This window comes from Hippoglossus stenolepis, chromosome 1, assembly GCF_022539355.2.
Source record: "Hippoglossus stenolepis isolate QCI-W04-F060 chromosome 1, HSTE1.2, whole genome shotgun sequence".
In the NCBI taxonomy this organism is placed as follows: domain Eukaryota; kingdom Metazoa; phylum Chordata; class Actinopteri; order Pleuronectiformes; family Pleuronectidae; genus Hippoglossus; species Hippoglossus stenolepis.
Genome location: NC_061483.1, coordinates 22,317,261 through 22,336,046, shown reverse-complemented (window position 1 = coordinate 22,336,046; position 18,786 = coordinate 22,317,261). Strand labels below are relative to the sequence as shown.

The 18,786-nt window shown below is 43.4% G+C and overlaps 1 protein-coding gene across 5 annotated transcripts in view; it reads right to left on the bottom strand.

The window, feature by feature from the left end:
* The window catches only part of celf6 (CUGBP Elav-like family member 6), a 141,080-nt gene that overhangs the window by 110,508 nt on the left and 11,786 nt on the right, over positions 1 to 18,786 (bottom strand). The gene's annotated exons all lie outside the window — the stretch shown is intronic.

Genomic DNA, 18,786 nt, shown 5'->3' with positions numbered 1-18,786 from the left:
AATCCCACAATATCCACTTTCAATCCGCCCACCCCACAAACATCACGAACAGCCCACCACATCATGTCCTTTCCCATGTTGTCACCTCCTCCTCTGTCCACCCACAGCACAAGTCACTTGCCCTAAAGGGAGCTGGCAGAACTACAGTGAAGCAAACAAAGATACAAATGGCCGCCCCGCACCGCTCGTGCCCGCATTCATTACCTCTCATTTTCCTGACACGCTAAACCTCTCATGGAGCCGACGCCGCGCACGCTCGTGACGGGGCTTCACGGTGCCGACACACTGGCCTTCGGGGCTCGCGGCTTCCACGGTCGAGATGCTCAGAGGTCAGTAATGAATATACATGGTGTGGTCTGCAGCAGGGATGATACTGGGAGAAATAGAGCGAGGGGAGGAAGATGAATATTGAGTTAATGTGCTGAGCAGGATGGAGCTGCACTTCCCAGTTCCCCAGTCACAATGTCCTCTGCTGTTTCAGTCTGGCTTGTGAACATAAATATTTACACGGCTGTCACGATCGGGATTTATAGGACATTCTCTGCTCTTCCCGTAAGAGAAATACAAAGTATGCTTTATTCCCTCTTTTCTTTTGCACAATGGCGCTGAGATTGGTGTTTGCTCTGGGATGTCTATGCAACCGTGTTTACTCTGTATTGTACACTGAGTGCACGGGGTGTGAATATTGTCTCATTATATTGACAGTTCTCGTCCTTGCCAGTTTCAATAACCAACATTCAGCAAAGGAAGTGCTGCAATATAAACAGCGTGGGTATTTTCAACTGGTTAGGGAGAGACAACCGAGGTAATAAAACACAGACAATATACTTATTGTCTTTCTTTGTAATACTGGATGCAATAAAAAATACTGCGGGCTAACCTGTCTGATGTGTGTTTTTGTGCAGTTGTGTGACCATTTCCTGGATTATTCTCGACGGACGCAGCACAGATGCAAACACCTTCCCGTCTCCCTTTCTCTAATCTTCTTCCTCCTGGTTCCATCCTAACCTGCCAATGCCAAGTCTATTTTGTCATGTAACTCGTCTGATAGGTTGGCATGTAATTAAGTCCTTGGCATGCACTGTGGGTTGTCATTTGCATGGTAATAAATTTCTGCTCTTTTACTGTAGGTGTGTGGGGGGGGCACACAGTCCAGACAGGACTGTGTGCTTTTAGCTTCAGCAAACATCCTTGTCTCACCTCTTATCAATCCCCTGCGCAACTCCAACCTGTTTGGTCCGAGAGGAGTCGTCATCATTTCAAGGTGGCGGGCCAGTTTGATTAAACACTGCGTTTAGTCTCTATGAATGTATGTAATGACGACTGACTTCTATTAATCTGATTGTATTTATTTGTTCCCTACGAGTCTTGCCGTCCTTTACGGAGTCATTTCCCTTTGTTCACTTTATCAATTGTGAGCCTCATCTTCCTCTTCAATACTGTCCAAAGCCATGAAGTAGAGGCCCAGCCAAAGCATGTGTGTGTGTCTGTGTGCGGTGTGTAAGTATGTGTATATTCGTGCCCAGGAGCACACTTTACACACACAAATAATAAGCCGAAGAGATGAGCCATTTGGGGTAAGGGGTGTGTGTATGTGAGTGTGCGAGGGGGTTGCAAGGTGATTATATGTGTGTTTTGAGAGATGGATGAACGTAGTGAAGATTGTACTCATCTGTCGTGGTACAGTGCTCCCATCAGGCTAATGAGTGTGCTGAGGTGACCTCAGTCTCGCAGGTTCACAGGCCTGATTAAACATCGTCTCTGAGGCGGCTCAGGGGATGCCGGGCGGACTGGCACTTGCTCGGCGCTCTCTCCCCCTTCTTTGCTCCCCTCCATCGTCCTAATGGCTCCGTCTGACCTAACCCCATTCATCTCAATGCCCCCCACCCACTCACCCACTCACCCACTAACTCACCCACTCACACGCACTTCTTCACTCCCCTGGCTTTACTCTACTAGCGGTATTCCCTTTGTTTGAATGTCATCTGTCTTTGTTAATATTTGTTCTCTTGGCTCGTGTGTGTCTGTATCTCGTATGTTCTACGGCTACAAGTTTCCTTTTGACTGTCATCAAAATATATGTGTGCGTGTGTGTGTGTGTATGTGCACGCTGCGTCTGTGCTTCCGAAGCCCGACCCTCATATTTTCTCCAACTACCATCTTTCTATGTTTATTCTGAGCTAGTAAGCCATAATGAGGCTGAGGTTGAGGGATGATGATTAACTGCAACAGGATCCAGGAACTGGCATAACTCATGATAAGACAGCTCTCTGCCGAGACTTTGATTTATTTGGCTGTAAGGTGCAGAATATCGGCTGTTCTTTGGAGCCGGGGGCCGCGTGGGGTCATGAGTCGGAGACGTGCAGTTAAGACGCAGCCAGCTAGTGCGTTTTTAATCTTTCTCTCTTCACTTTGATCTGAGTAACTTCACTCGAAGCTTGCTCAAATCATCACCTAAGACATTTTAAAGGGTTGCAATTAGGGCCAAATAGCCTGCCATTTATCAAGCTCCTTTCATGTCCACCATTTTATTTTATGAAAGCAATCGATTGTCTCTGTGGCGTGGAGGCGCAGCCCAACCTCGGCTTGGTGAAAGCGATGAACGCAGTCAGGCCCATTGCTCCAGCAGTAAGTGAGAGAAGGAGTGAGAGTGATTTGGCTGGGCGGAACACCATGACCAGTACTTCTTCCACATTTACAGCAAGTAATAAGACATCTGAGTAATCAGACAACCCAGTCTGCTAAAAAACGAAACAAAATATAATATAATAAATATAATATACTGTATATATATATATATATTGACAGCTAGTTCGAATGCCAGGGGCAGCAGGCATCTGTGTTTGCATTCCGGGGTGGGGCTCAGCAGTTTGGAGGGATACTGAAGACGAAAAGGAACAAAAAAGACAGAGGTCAAGAGAAGGGGAGAAAAAAGATTGAGAGAGAGAGATAGCAGTAAGGGAGCAGAGAAATCCAGCTCGTTGTTTATTTACAGGTGTGTGTTAGTTAGTCATCGCTCCAGAAGAGTGCTCAGCTCCTTTGCAGACAGACGGCAGGAGAAGGACGTGTGGCTGACTTAGACAAAGAGAGAGGGAGACTGCACACACACACACACTAATACACACACCACACACACACTAATACACACACTAACATATAACTGACTGGAATTTGCTCATCATAGCAAAAGCCTGTTTGGAAAATGATGTCCAAAATGAGCACCATTCATCAATATTTAAATTCTCCAACTATGTAATGAAAGGTATTTAATACATAAAATATGCATGCATTCTTTAAAGATTTGATCTGCAGGAGATGTTTTTTTTTTGTTGTAACAAGTATTAAAACAGCCTTTACATGCATATGTATTAGAAGCCGATATTATCGTATTAATGAGAGGAATATGCACACACGCACATACACAAACGAGCAAATTATCTCATATTCACATAGTGGGTAAACACACATACACACATAGAGACAAACAGACGCAGAGCAGAGCTCCAGCAGTGCGGGGCAGGAAAGGAGGCTGCAGGGCCCTGACCACATAATCATCTCCTAGAGAGTGATCATCAAGGCCTCCAACATCACTGCACAAATACACCAACCCTGGACCCCCTGGCACGAGGGGAGGGAGGAGGGGGTGAAGACAAAGAGTGTTTACAGGAATAAAAGGGAGGGAGAGTGAAAATGAAAAGGGTGTAGGGGGAGAGAAAGGAAATTAAAAAGTGGAGGGCAGAAAAAAAGAGAGGGAAGAAGGGGGTCTGTGTTTACAGGGGGGGAAATGGGAGGAAGACACAAAATTAATGAGAGGGAGAGAGAATATTGAAGATTGAAGAAAGACTGAAAGACGGCACAGGGGGAAGGGAAGAATAGATAGATACTGGGATGACAAGGAAGGTAAAAGGAGAGAGAAAATTAGGAGGGGAGAGGGATGGGTTTGACGGAGGGAAGGGAGAAAATTGGGAATGGAGAGAGGCAGGAGTGAGACGGCGAGATGGGGAGGAGAGGAGAAAGAGACATTAAGAAAGAGAGGAGAGGGGAGGAATTGGGGTGAAAATTGGGCCGTGTTGACAGGAAACGGCCGAGGAGGAGAGAAAAAAGAAACATAAAGCAAGAGACAGAAAATAAGGGAGCGAGTGTATCTGTTTGCCACGCATGAGTGTACGGCAGTGTTGCCGTGGAAACGCCAGCCGTTTGGATTATGAGCTGATTAGTTGCCCTCCTCCTTGAGCTGCCTCCACTCAACAGGGTGTGTACATACTACCTGGGACACGGTCTGATGAACAATCACACACACACACACACACACAGAGTCTTCATTCAGACACATACATACAATAAAGTCAGTCTTCACTCTTGGTTGACCATTGTATTCGCTGCAGCCAATACCTCTCCGCCTTAACAACTCAATCCTTCACTCTCGGCTGGACTCGGCCCCTCGGCCTCACCGCCTCTCTGTCTCTCCCTGCGTGTGACGTGGCAGGGTGCTAATCTCGCCCCCTTATCTTCGCCTGCAGCTCCACTCGCATTCCCTTCTCCGCAAGCACCTTATCTGCCATCACTGTCAATCAGAGCAGATCAGGCTACCTACAGCTGAGTCCGCTCAACCCCACTCCCCCCGCTGCCCCCCGCCAACCAGTCTCCCTGTACATGTCCATTACAACACTCGCACCGTGCACGCTCCGGCCCGCAGTGTCTTCCACGCACATGCCCCATCAGCATTGGCATCTTTTGTGCGAGTTGGCCTTAAATTGATGTCCTCTCTTGGCATCTGTCTTGCTCAGTGACCACAAACACTTCCATCTTTGTTAGGAACCGATTAGCATATTTGAAGACTAAACTCTGTAACTGCTAATTACCAGATCCCTTCTTGTACCTGCTCATGGCAAATACACGAGTGAAATTTAATTTTGATTAAAACTTTCCTCAAGGGAAAGGAAGCAAAGTGCAGCAATAATTCCGTTGTAAATATTCTAGCTTTACAACTGTTACTTTGCAATCACCATTTACAGTGCGTGTATCACAGGATCAGCAAATATCTTTGCTTTTATTTTCACCTGGTGCACATGAAGAAAGGAAGGAATGTTGCCCAAAATAAATGTTAGGGGTACTTTAAACTTGCTTTGTCGGCCATGTTTTATAGCAGTGACCCCTGAGTTAAATAAGAAAATGAGAATATAAATTCTATGTTTGTCATTTCGGTATGAAAATTAATTTTAGTTTTAGTCAATTCATAGTTTTCTTCTTCAGTTTATCACTGTTAAAAAATATATATCATACTTCTTCTGTCCAGTGCTTCCTTGGAAAGACCCCAACCCATTAGCCATGAATCCAATTAGTTTGAAAAATTCATTCGATATGTAAATCATTTTTTTGATGCTGCAAACACCATTTCTCTTTTAGTCTTACATATGTACTTACAGCAATGACCTAAAGGACGGTCACACACTCCAGCCCAATGTCACTCTCTCTCAGTCAGGCAGAGCCCGTAACCTCCCATCTGTAATCGTGCTGGGAAACCAACCCATCTCAATACTGTGCACACAGCCCACATACACACACCCACCCACTCAATAATCAGAAGCGCTCATCTAGACTGCAGGAATTTTCGGTTCACAGGCTCATCGCGATGGCAGCCACAAAGCAGGTACAACAAAGGAAGGAGAGAAAAAAATAAAATAGCACAAATCCCTTTTGGGCAGGTTTAATATTTTTAGGCGAGGGCACTTTTATGTGGGGGCAGGTGTGCTCTGACTCCCTAATGCTGGAGTAATTGTAGATAATGGAGTTTTAAGGACAGCTGCTGATGCAGGTTTAAGTAGGATTTGGGTAGAGATTTATGGTGGAGGGAAAAAAGGGCGGACGGCGGAAAAGTTGGTGAGGTGCGAGTGCAAGGGAGTGAAGGAGGAGGTGGGAGAGGAGGTGTAGAGGTTAGGGGAGAAGGGGGGGGGGGCACCTCAGCTTATCCCTGCAAAGGTGAGAAGCAGGAGGAAAGGTAAAAAAAAAAAGAAGATACGGCTCTATCTTCTAGCAGGAAAAAAAAGCTCTGGGACTGAGGATGTAAAGAAAATAACTCATTCGTAGTTTAGTGTGAAACGGGAGCCCGTCTGGCCTGGTGCTTTTTGAGAAAAGGGGGTTATAGAGGGCACAAGCTGGATGACTAATTGGGGAGGATATGAAATGAGGCTTGACTCAATCTACACCCTTGAATCAACTCTGCCCTACAGTATGCATCAAATGGGCTCCCTAAGTGGTGCTTTTCCATTGATTATACCCTTTCAATGTTACGCTCCAACTCCTTGTTGGAGAAATTTGACAGAAAAAAAGAGAGAGGAGGATCCGAAGGGGGCAGTTGAAATACCGGTCAATACTTAGCAAGGGGCAAACCAGAAAAGTAGGAAAGCAGAGAGTGAGTAATGTCATATAAACAGATATTCATGGGAGCGATCAAGAGCTAGAGAGAGAGAGGACAAGGTGTGTAAAAAGTGCATTTGGCGCGCCGTAAACGCAGCGGTGCGTGGCACTTCGCCTGGCATGGCACTCACACTTTATGAGGTGTGGAGGGGCCATCTCCCTCGCCTCTCTGCCCATTTTAATGATACAGTTTAAATGGAAAAGCTGGAGCTTCAGCCGGCACCAAGGACTCCACTCCCTCTACACATACACACACACACACACATACACGCACACTCACACAAATATATACTTATATACACACACATCAGTATGATCTCTGGAAGTTTAACTTTTTTTAAACAAATCAAGAACAGTAACTTCTCTTCTGATTCTATCTATCTATCTATCTATCTATCTATCTATCTATCTATCTATCTATCTACCTACCCATCTATCTATCTATCTATCTATCTATCTATCTATCTATCTATCTATCTATCTATCTATCTATCTATCTATCTTACCTACCTACTACCTACCTCCACTACCTACCTATCCTATCTATCTATCTATCTATCTATCTATCTATCTATCTATCTATCTATCTATCTATCTATCTATCTATCTATCTATCTATCTATCTACCATAGACATGCTGTACAGATGATCATAGGCCCGATTTAGAGCCGTGGATGAGACAGTGGAGCGACAGCGATGAAGGCAGGAGGTGAAACTGGTTGTCTGAGCTGTGAAGTCTCCTCAGATCTGCCCTGTGTGTCTGGCCACTGTACAGACAGAAGAGAAGATTCTTACCCACACCCCTCACCTATCACTGTAACCTCTGAGAGGAGAACATACCTCAGTAATGCAATATTGATCTGACAGTGTTTTGTGTGTCTATGTGCGTGTCTGTGCAAAAGGTGCGCAGGTATGTGTGTGTTTGTGTGAGATATGCTCTCACCAGCCATGTGTACAAGTGTCTGAGCTGTGAGAACTTTGTTGATGTGTGTTCCATTGTTTGTGTGTGTGTGTGTGTGTGTGTGTGTCTGTGTGTATGTGTGTGTGAGGTTGCTATGAGAGGATGCATTAATAAGCGGGAGGAGAGGTGTTAGCCTTGGTGCTATTTCTGACACCTCCCTGTCAGAGCCTTCCTCTGCAGTGGCAGGCCCGACTGATCAGAAACTTGCGGGGGCCTGTGCACCCTCATTTCACCTCGTCTGTCTCACTACAGCCTGTCTACGATGTGACAATGTTATACGAGTTTTACAATATTTACAGTTACGATTACCAAAGCTTATATTACCAAGTGAGTAACAAATATGAAAATGATGCCTTTTCAGAAATCCATTGCGCTCCGGACATTTTCCTAAAAAAAAGGGGCTGTACGTGAGAATGCACATTTTCTGGAACTTTTTCGGCCAGCCCCCTAGTGGAATGTGTGGAAAATGTCTGAGTGAGTCCATGTGAGAATACAGCAGGGAAATGTCCAGAAAATTCACAATGAGCGATTGGGCGTGTCAATATTTATAACACGTGATGGATGCGAAACTGAAAACATCAGAACTAATACCAATATCTCAGGATAAAAAGAGGATACACAGAAGATACCAAAGTCAATGTCAAATTGGAAAGACAACAAGACTGTCTTTTGAGAATGGTTTTAGTTATTTAGTTATATGGGGCAGCAGTGGTAATGCCTTGTGGTCGACAGGCAACATTAAAAAAGAAAACCCACACAACTCATCTCAGAGCCTTATCAGACATGCTTAATGTCTTTAAATTAACCAAACAACCCACAGTCATATTTGTAGATAATTAGTATAAGAAACTGTTCCAATTGTCCCTGTAAACTAATGTTACATCAATAATTGTCAACTTTAAGATCTGTGATGAATGTGAATCTCTCAGTAGCATCTGAACCATTTGTGGATGATAACGTTTTGAGCTGTTTGTCTTATTTATAGGAAACCTACTGACATAATTCACACAAGTCATGTTGGTCAGCTTTCCCTTGAATGCCAGCAAGAACAGTGTGTCGCTGCCGTCGCGGCTCGCTCTCCCTAGCTCTACTGGAGGTACTAGCGAGGTGCTAGCGAGGTGCCAGCGAGGTGCTACTAGCGCTAGCTGAAGATGTCACACTCGGGCTTGGAGACCGCACGACATTAAACGCTGTACAGTCTTTCAGATCGACGCCGTGCTGCCTTAAATGTTTGGTGAGCTTCCCACATGCATTGCACTTTGCCTTGTCATCACTGTCTTTTTTAAAGTGAAGCCACACTTCTGACCGTTTATCGCGGCTCATCTTAGCCACGTTAGCCATGCATGCTAGGTCGCTTCTAAACAAATGGACAGGCTGTTGTGTAGTGTGTGACAAAGTCACGTGGGCAGGTCCTGGCAGATACACACGAGTCCTTGCAGTTTAGGAACCGATAAGCAGAACATAAATAAATAAAAATTACGGGTACCCGGTACTTGGCATTTTGGATTCGGTTCTAATTTGGAACAGAGTTTCGGTTCCCATCCCTAGTGAGTCTTCACTGCATTCGCAAATCTTTCATTTAGAGTGATACCATTTATTGATCACATCAATTAATTACTGAAATGGCTGACTAATAATTACATTGATTACTTTTGAATGACAACATTTTTTGTTTAATTCACATCCTATTTTATTTAAGATTTTGATACATTTTTATCTACTATACATGACTAGGATTTTGTTTTAGACAAAATGATAGATTGACGGTGTTCTCAAAGTATTTGCTGAAAAATTCCAAAAGCCATATCATGCTCACAAACTACTGTATGTACAGCATTTCATATCAGAGTCTACATAGTAAAGAAAGAAAGAAAGAAAGGAATCATGTGCAAATTAGGACAGGTTCTGCTTTCTGTATTCTTCTGTCCAGTCAGGATATTAAGAGATTGCTTCCTAAAGTTTTGCGTCTGGAGTAAAACAAAAATCCTGAGTCTCTCTGTACATTTCCCTAGACAGTGTAACTGCTCTGAGCTGCAATGGAGAAATAGAAACACAAACAAATAATTGGTTACTAACTTTGGAAGATCTCCACTTTTACTTTACTTTAGGAAAGACTGAATACTACAATATGAGCAGGAGCAAGAAATACCTGTTTCAGTGTTCATCAATTAACTGAGATGACAAACTGTGAAGGTATATCTGAAATGTACCAGTTACCGATGTAGAATAACCATGACCCTGACTGATTAAACATAAGACTGAACTAAACTGTAATATGCATGAAGTCTTAACCTGAGCATGACTTCTTATCCCACCAAAATCTTAACGCTGCCTGTAGTGAAGTTTAACAATCAATTAATCATTGATGGTCGATCGTTGCCAAAGGTACTGGCAGCATCTAAAAGCCTCGATGCTGGATTTTTGCAGCGAGACTCTCAGGCTGGTGCTCTGATTGTAAAGCTTTACTGCACAAAGGGCTTGATGGCACACAGACGTACAGGCTGAAGCTACTCCAGCGTGAACAGATAAAATAAAGTTGTACTCTGTAGTATAGCAAAGGCAGACACGTTCAGAGTGAAAAAGAAAAACACCAAAAAGCAGAAGAGATTTCAGGAAACGTGGCCTTCATTTTGAGAAACATTTGAACTAGAGACTTACGAGTCTCAATCACATTTTCAGACGCTCTGTGATTTTACTAAGAAATTACAATTATTTATAGTTAAGTAGAAATATCCAGGTCACTTCATTTAAACCAAAAAATAAGAAAGAGTTAACTGCCCTGAAGAAGCCACAAATGCCTTTGCTTCAAAGGTCTTAAATTCTGGCTGGTAGATAAAAAGGAAGAAATAAGAACACACACACACACACACACACACACACGCAGAGATAGTGTATACAGACTGACTCATAGAAGCCCAGAAACACCAGCTATTCCCAGTGCAATAAAACAGGCAGACTAACTAATGGGACCACCCACACGCTAAACATACTTTTTTTATTGCACACCACCTTCACAAACAAACACATGCACACGCACACACACATACACACAAGAGCACACACCTTTCTTGGTCCCAGCCCACTCATTGCTTGTTAGCTGCTCCATCGTGTGTGAGTGAGGGTTGGGTTTGTTTCGCGTTACTGCTCTGACACAGTCTGGGTGCTGCTTGCTGTATCTGCTGAGAGCACACCACCACCGACACTACTCCACTTAACAAACTCTTCTGATTACAGTTTGACTTTCTCGCTGTCTCCTTCTCTCCCTCCTGTCTTTAATCAGCATGTAAACAAGCGCAAGGTCATTTTCTTTCTTAAACAAAATGGGCGAGATAAGGGGAGCGCGCCGTAGTTAATCCTTTGGACACGCTGATGGAGGAGTTTGTCCTGGTGATGCTCGGTTGTTAATTATGCAAGAAAGTGTGTCCTCTCGTTCTCCCTCGCTCTATGTCTCTCTCTCTCTCTCTCATGATGACTCATCAGTTTTTTTCTTTCCTCTTTTGCTCTCTTTTCCTTCCTCTCTGGTTCTCTCCCCTATCCCGTGTTTCTGTCCTCTCCCAAAAAAGGTTTAATCGCACGTTTTTTACAAGATACTATGAGTGTGTGTGTGCGTTTGTGTGATCCAGGTATAACTCATGCTGTGGGGGTGTGGGGGGGGGGTCTATTTACACAGTCACATCATCACTACTTGTCTTCCTCTAATGTTTGTGTGTGTATGTGTCACAACATGTGGAGATGATTTTTGAATCAGCACGACGGTTTACACTTGTCCCTGTGTGATAAACTGCAGAGTTTGTTAACTCAGGCTGATTTGCTGAACTCAGCGACATCATGTTTTCTTCACCCCCTGTTTTGTCTTTGAACAAATGCCTGCAGGTTGTCCTGCACGTCTTGTGTGACTGCCTGAATGAATTGTAAATGGCAATGAAAGGCTACTACCTTATCTGACAGGAAGTCAGAGAGAGGTAGAGGGACGGAAAGGAAAGATGCGTATACGGGCTACTTAAAGAGAAACAAATATCTGAGATTTAGAGAATGAAGTTGTAATATTAGGCTAGGTGTCATTTTGGAGGGGTAATATAAGATTAGCCTCTTGGCTGCGTTAAAATGAAGAATATAGCATATCGTGTTACGATTTACTTTGGTACTTTGGGTTTAACAAACAACAAAAAACTCATCAGCACAAAATTATCATAACTAATAAAGATTGAGCAAGAAACTGTCTTCCCCCGGAAAACAAAGAACTACACAGACTTTGAGGATGTTGCCCTTTTCTGTGGATGAGGAAATGTTTGGTCGTGCTGGACTGTATTCTGCGTGATATTCAAAGAGGGTTTGTTGTTTCTCAAGAAACAGTGAGATTGGTTGTAGACTTTAGATCCATGAGTGGTGAGCACAGTACTTATTTGTTAAAGAATGTAAATCAAAATATTCTCATAATATTTTGGCTTTTTTCTCATTAAATTACAACTATATTCTCGTAATTTTATGACTTAGATTTTGTAATATTACGACTTCATTCTTGTAATGTGACAACACCATTCTTGGAATCTCATGTCTTCTTCATCATGTGGCCGTTACGTCGTAGAATGAAAACAGCAAGAAAGAAAAGTAAAGAAAAAAACAGTTTTCATTGTAGCTGTCTAAGTAATGACAGCAGCCAACTCATTGTGAGATGTCAACTCCTGTTTCTACCTATTAAGACGTTACATTGTCTGAAACTAGATGAAGACGTCTCACGAAAAACTTTAAAAGAAGTTTTACGCACTGATCATCTCAATATGAGCCGGATGGAAGTTTATTACTCTAATCAGCAGCAATTTGATTATTTTGTTTAAGAGAAATTCAGCATCAAATATTCATTTTTAGTTTGTTTTGGAGTTTCCCTCCCAGCTGTTATTTCCAAAGCAGCCTGATCTTGATGCGACAGAAACTTTGATGTTTAATTGGTTTAGGAAATGTCATATTGCAGCGTGCAGTCTAATAGACAGCAAAGGGAAAAGACTAAAATCATAATTCTTGGAGGTATGACAGCACCCGGGCCTCATTTCCATCCTTCTCCCACTATTTGTCAGCCTTCTCCTCTTCCCCAGTGAAGCAGCAATGTTAACAATGCTGTCCCCACATTTACCAGTTCTGCCTCATTACGGCTAAAGAAGTGGATAAATTAGTGCAAGAGAGCATGCACGGCGGAGTCCGACTCCACCTGTCAGCGAGGGGGAGATAGTGAATGTGTCGATGTGGGGGAAGGGTGTAAGGGAGCTGCTCAGCTTACAAGCTTTCAACACATTAAAACAAAACCAAGTCAGTGAGGCTGACGCGTGGCAGACCGTTCAATGTTTTAGAATAAAGGCAGCTATGCAGAAAGGTTTTCACATTTTGTCAATCAAGGATTCCCTGTATTCATCATCTTTAAAACTTGTATAACCTTGTTTTTCTTTGTTTTAATGATCATTATGAGTGGTTTTACAGGTTCAGCTTCTTGCTTTCAAACCTTTGGTTTTAGCACAGAGTAATAAAGCTATCACCTGTCATGGGAGGATGATGGTAATGTCATGGATACCATCAGCCTCAGTGATTTTTGAAAGTGTAGAAGGAATTTTGGATCTTTGAATTTTGAAGAAAAACTCACAGCTTTGTTTTGTTTTCATGTTGGCTACTTTGTCCATAGATCGATCTTTCAATAAATCGTGAGGCTGAGGTTGTTTCACTCAAACAACCTGGGCCCCAGCCTGTTTTACTGTATTGCAGTATATGTTCGAGATCTAAAGGACAAATGGGCCTTAGTTGTCGCCGTCCTCTGAACACCAAAACTCTCCTGTCCCGCGGCCTTTGGGAAAAACCATCTCTCCTGCTCATCTGCTTGGTGCCTCTGGCCTGCCATCTTTATGGGCTGGTTAAGAGTTCTCTCACAGACAACTATGTGTGTGCCCATCCACATTCACCCGTGGAAAACGCCAGGCATTCCACAGTGTCCACCCGCCTGCCAGGATTAACATTTTGCACTCTCCAAGGTTGAAAATCCCATCAGATGGAACAAAATTAATTTTTGTACAATATTCAGGGCCACCAGCCACATAATAGAAGACAATGCCGAGTGCATCCCTCGATTGTGATTCCATTCACTCCCTAATCGGCAGGATGGCCGCGCACGGTGCAGCAGCGTAGTAAATGCTTTCATCCCAGGGGGATAAGAAAAACAATGGCCCTTTTTAATTTCTTTTCTAAAGCGGGCAACAAAAAGAAAATGATATAGACGTAATTGATGATGAAGGGAGCAGGGGGAGCCTCAGCAGAGGTCTCACGTCCAGTGCCCGGCCCTTTCTTTCTTTCTTTTTTGTTTTTTGCTTGATAATGGCAACAGCTCAGGGGCACGGGAGGTTGACAAATATGGCACGGAGGACAAATTGATCGGCAACAGAGCACAATTTGTCCCTTAAAAGAACGGGTAAAGGCTCTGTGTGGCCTGAGTAATTAGTTTAACCTGCAGCATGTCTGTCCAGAAGTGGACCTGCTGTAGAGGAGCTTTGTGTGTCCTTTGATAACACTGTGACACACACACACACCCACATACACACAACTGGATTACGCTTAATTTCATACTTAATATATCAACTAGATAAATGAGAATAAAGGAAGCGGATCGGCTGAGTTAGTGCGAATGTCACGTGAGCTTATACCACCTCACAAGTTGGAAGTCAGTGAAGAGCAGTCACTCCTCAGTGACCAAAAATCTGCTTTAATAAAGAGCAAAATGAAGTGATAAACTATTTGAGAACACATTTTGTGAAATGATGTGTGACTCAATGTATGGGTGATTTTTAGGGGGAAAAAATACTGGTTGCTTTCTGTCAGCATGCACTGAGCCACAGACAAAGACATATGGCAGGTCCAAGATGGCCACATCTGTGGTGCGATGCAGGGAGAGGGTGTCGGGAACACAGATGCACTGGTCCATGGCAGAGTGCTTAGTGACACATAATACTGGTGTTGCACAATGTCCCCCCTGAGACCATTTTTGTGTGACACATGCTGAAGTCAATTTACTGCACTTTCTTAATGCACGGAAGAGGAAGAAGAAGAAAAAAAAATTGAGAAGCCCGAGCATTCTTGCGACTCACTTTGGCGAGAGCTGAAACCTTTAAGCTTACCTGCTCAAATTTGACGAGAAACACTTGAGAAAGTAGGAGTTGGTTACTGTCTCTCCCCTATCTTCTTCTTTGCTGCGCTTGGCTGCCTTGTCATTTATACAGGGGTCAGGTGCTGGGCTGCTGGTGCTCTCACTCAGAAACCAAGGAATCTGGATCCCTCCACAGAAAACCCTCTGCGTAAATGACAAGTACGGTTGTGGCGCCATCGCACACTCAGCACATTCCTCACAGAGAGGGTGGAAAACAAGAGTGGGGGAGTGAAAGTGGTACAGATTGATGATGAGAGAAGACGTTGGGGAAAGGATAGGAAGAGGAGAACGGCACGAGTGAATGAGAGACAAAGAGAAGCTGGATCTTTCTTCTTTTTTTTTTCTTCCTTGGAAATTTTAATTGGCTTTTGGGCTTCACTAGCACCCAATTAGCATGCTTGTTACATGCGAACACCAAGAGCTAATTGGCCTGAGAGGAGAGAGCAGCACGATCCAGAAAGGAGAGAGAGCAGGATTCATTTGAAGATCTGCGGCTCCAGTAGCAGCAGGCTGGGAGGCTATTTGGCAAACAGTTGGAAATAACATTGTGGTTCTGCAACTGCAAATATTATTTATACTTTCTTTCTTTCTTTCTTTCTTTCTTTCTTTATTCAAACAATCTCTGTCCACACAAGTGTTTTGGCTCTGGATCAGTTTTAATCCCAGTCCACCCAACACACCTGAAAACACATATCAAGTAGCCACTCACAATGAGTGCTACAATATGGCCATAAAGACCCAATCAGCAAGCGGTTCTGAGTGTCTACGTCATTGTTTTCAAACATCTCTGTTTTGAGTAATGAGGAGACCAGGCGTATCCATAGTAGAGTTAATGTGTTTTCAAACAAACACATATTGGTATATATAGAGAGAGAGGTGTGTGTGGTCATCACAACTTTGTGATCATCAATTTAGCTGGTCTACACAAACTGTTCTGAGGTAAAAGGTAAGAGCGAATGGATCGAGCAGAAGCTACATTTTGGCTCAGGTCTGTGTGTTAACATCCCAGGTATTAATCAGATCCAGGGAGAAATCATTCACAGGCATGACCTAACCTGTCCACATACAGCACCACACTGCCCTACATTAGGGAATATGCTGAATGTGCACATAAACACATCAACAACTCCGAGCTCACTAAGGGCAAGAGGCTGAATCTCTGATTACATTTACTGTACAAACTGTAGCAGCAGGATCTGATGCACAGGACATCAAGAGCTCATTATGCTATTTACATGCAATTAATCAAACAATGTAAACAAAGCCCGCCTCAGCCACAGCAGACAGAGGCAGATTCCCTGGTGGCAATCCAAATGCGGTACACGCAGTACAAGATTTAGTAAATAAAGGGGATGTGAATTATGGGAAGTATGAGACTCGCAGCCAATCTGGAGATGATGTAAGAGTCGTAGCTTCCTGCTGAGACCACACACTCTCTCACACACACATAAATATTTCTGTCTCCTCTCTATCACACTGCTCTTCACTATTCCTTTTTGTGAAATACACACATTGCCTTAAAATGAAACAATAAAATATTGCACTAAGGACAGAAAAGTAGAAATACACTCTGAGTGAGATACTCAGGAGGCTACACATGTTCCTTTCGATTCAATTCACGAGTCGTAGTAAGTTTTTATGGTATATTTCAAGATGTAAGCTTAAACTTTTCAAGGTGTTAATGTAAAAATGCTTAATTCATCTGAATCAAATCATTTATATTGAGTTATAACAGCAACTAAATTGTCTTTGGGATTTTAGAAAAACCTGAATCTATGAATCTTACCACATTAGCTACCATGCTACTTTTTATGCCATATATACAATATATCTTCAGTAAACAACATATTGCATCATTATGTTGCTGTTCATGAACAAGCAACAGTGTCGTGAGTCATGAAGAGACAACGGGAGTTTCAAGTCTCCTGTTGTCAGATACAGCTGCACTAACAGTGTGCACATGTCAGAGAGCCAACCACTGTATCTTATGTGAAAACATTATCTCTATATATCTCAACAATGTGTGTATGTGTCCTGTTTGATGCTGAGGATGTTCTTACTTTTTCAACTCCTGCAAACCATACTGCTGCACATAGACAACAAAAATGGAAGCAAGAATTGTGAAGCTTTTATCAACTCTCTCTGCCCAGATTACTTTCCTTTTGACACATGTCGTCCAAGACCATAATCACACTGTCTGTCGCACACCAAAGCCAATTGGTCAAAAAGACTATGGTTCATCAAACTCACATACACCTTCTTTCCCAGTCCACCTAAAGTTTGGTTGGAATGTTTTAATGTACCGTATGAATCCATCAGGGTGGCACGGAGTTACTCCCCCGCCGGTGATTCTAAGTAAACTTTGTTTTCATCGTGCCTGTGTGGGTTTCCTCTAACTGCTTCAACTTCTGCCTGAGGTTAAGACGAATTCATAGTTTTAACGTCTGCCAGTCCACTGGGTTCCGCTATGGTCCTCATGAAGTAAATGTGGTCATCCATTAATGTCAACTAGGGTATTCACAGACCCCTATGTCGATATCTGCGTGCAGCCCCAAATTTGTGACCACGTTGACTACGCATGTTGACTGCACAGGCTCCATATCTAACATATCCAACAACCTGAATGGAACGCCAGACCGGACCCTCAGTTTAGTGTGGGCATGCATGTGTGACCGGAACAAGTATGCAGTTCTCAGCGGACACGGAAAGTATGGTCAGCACTTTGGTTGGAGACTCCCAATTGCTTATAGTTATGAATGATTGTTTGTGTCTGTATGTCAATATATATGAGACAACCTGTGGAACCCCATCCAATGTCAGCTGGGATTGGCTCTAGCCCTCCTCCTCCCACCATAAAAAGCTAAAAGATTGATTGTCTGGATCAAACCTGGCAGTTAAATATGTAATCTGCAATCTGACCTAAAAACTATGATAAACTAAAGGATGACGCCTTCATCTGTTAATCTAGGTAAAAGGTTTAGTTTGGCTTTACCCAAATGTCTCCTCATTCACACAAAGAAAGGGATAAACATGATGAATTAGTGTGATGACTGTCAGAGTTCGTTTAAAGTCAACAACCACTCTACTTTACAGTTAACCTCATGGCATTATACTATTATTATAACTATGGCTGTTATTGCAAATGTGATTTACCTACATCAGATTTTTGTTCGTCCCATATTTTATTCTCACTTTGTCTCTTTTTTTCTCCTTCTGATAGACAGATGTTGATATTTTTTTAAAGGCCGATGTCTCATCGTTTAAAGAAAATTTGTCTTTAAGTTTCTTGACAGGCACACTGCACAGTCGTGTCCACAGTGCTGTGTAAAGAAGCTCCTGAAATGGCAGCATTATGCGAGCGAGCATCTCAACCCATCAGGCCAAGACAGTGACAATGAGGCTTGTCCAGAAGTGTCACCTCTCCCAGTCTTTGTCTGTCTCTCCCTTTCTCCCATTCACATTGTTTTCTCTCTCCCCTCTCTCCCCCTCTCAGAGAGACAGAACATCTATATTAGCCTTCTGTATGCAGGCTGTGCTCAGCCCGAGATTGCAGGCCTGACCCCTCGCTGTGAGCTCTACAGGGGAAATGTTTACCCAAGCCCCACAGAACATGCCATTAACCTCTTTCTAGATAGAAGACAAACAAGAATGTGGGCAATAAAGCGAGTGAACACCTATCCAGGACCATCACGACAATCATCTCATTATGGAGCTGGGGGAGGTGTAACGAGCCAGGGAGCCGGATCTCCCAGGAACTCTTTCGCCACAGTGTGCCAGTGTGCTTGACATTCAGTGAAGTGCAAACAACATATTAACACAACAATAAGGAACAATATGAAGCTCCGCAACTCCATCACCTGCCTTTGCCACCTCTTTCTTTGCAAACCATTCCCTATCACGACCTTTTCTCTTTCCTACCAATCTCTTCCCTCCTTTTCTCTCTCCGTTCCTCGGGCTCCGATTAAAGCCCCAACCTGAGAGGATGTTTTGGTACGTTGTGAAAGAAAAGCAGGGGTGGAGGGGGCCAGTAAGGAGCTTGGGTACTGGAGCAGCTTCTCCTTCTCAGGGACCCGCAGGGGTAATTCAATCACACCTCGATAATTCCCCTGATGTGGGAGACGAATCCTCCCTCACACACATCAAGTACAGATAGACACCACAAGCTCACGCTCATCCCAGATTGAGGGTCTCCTCCTGGGTGGGCTTAAGAGCTATGTGTTACCTGTGTTGT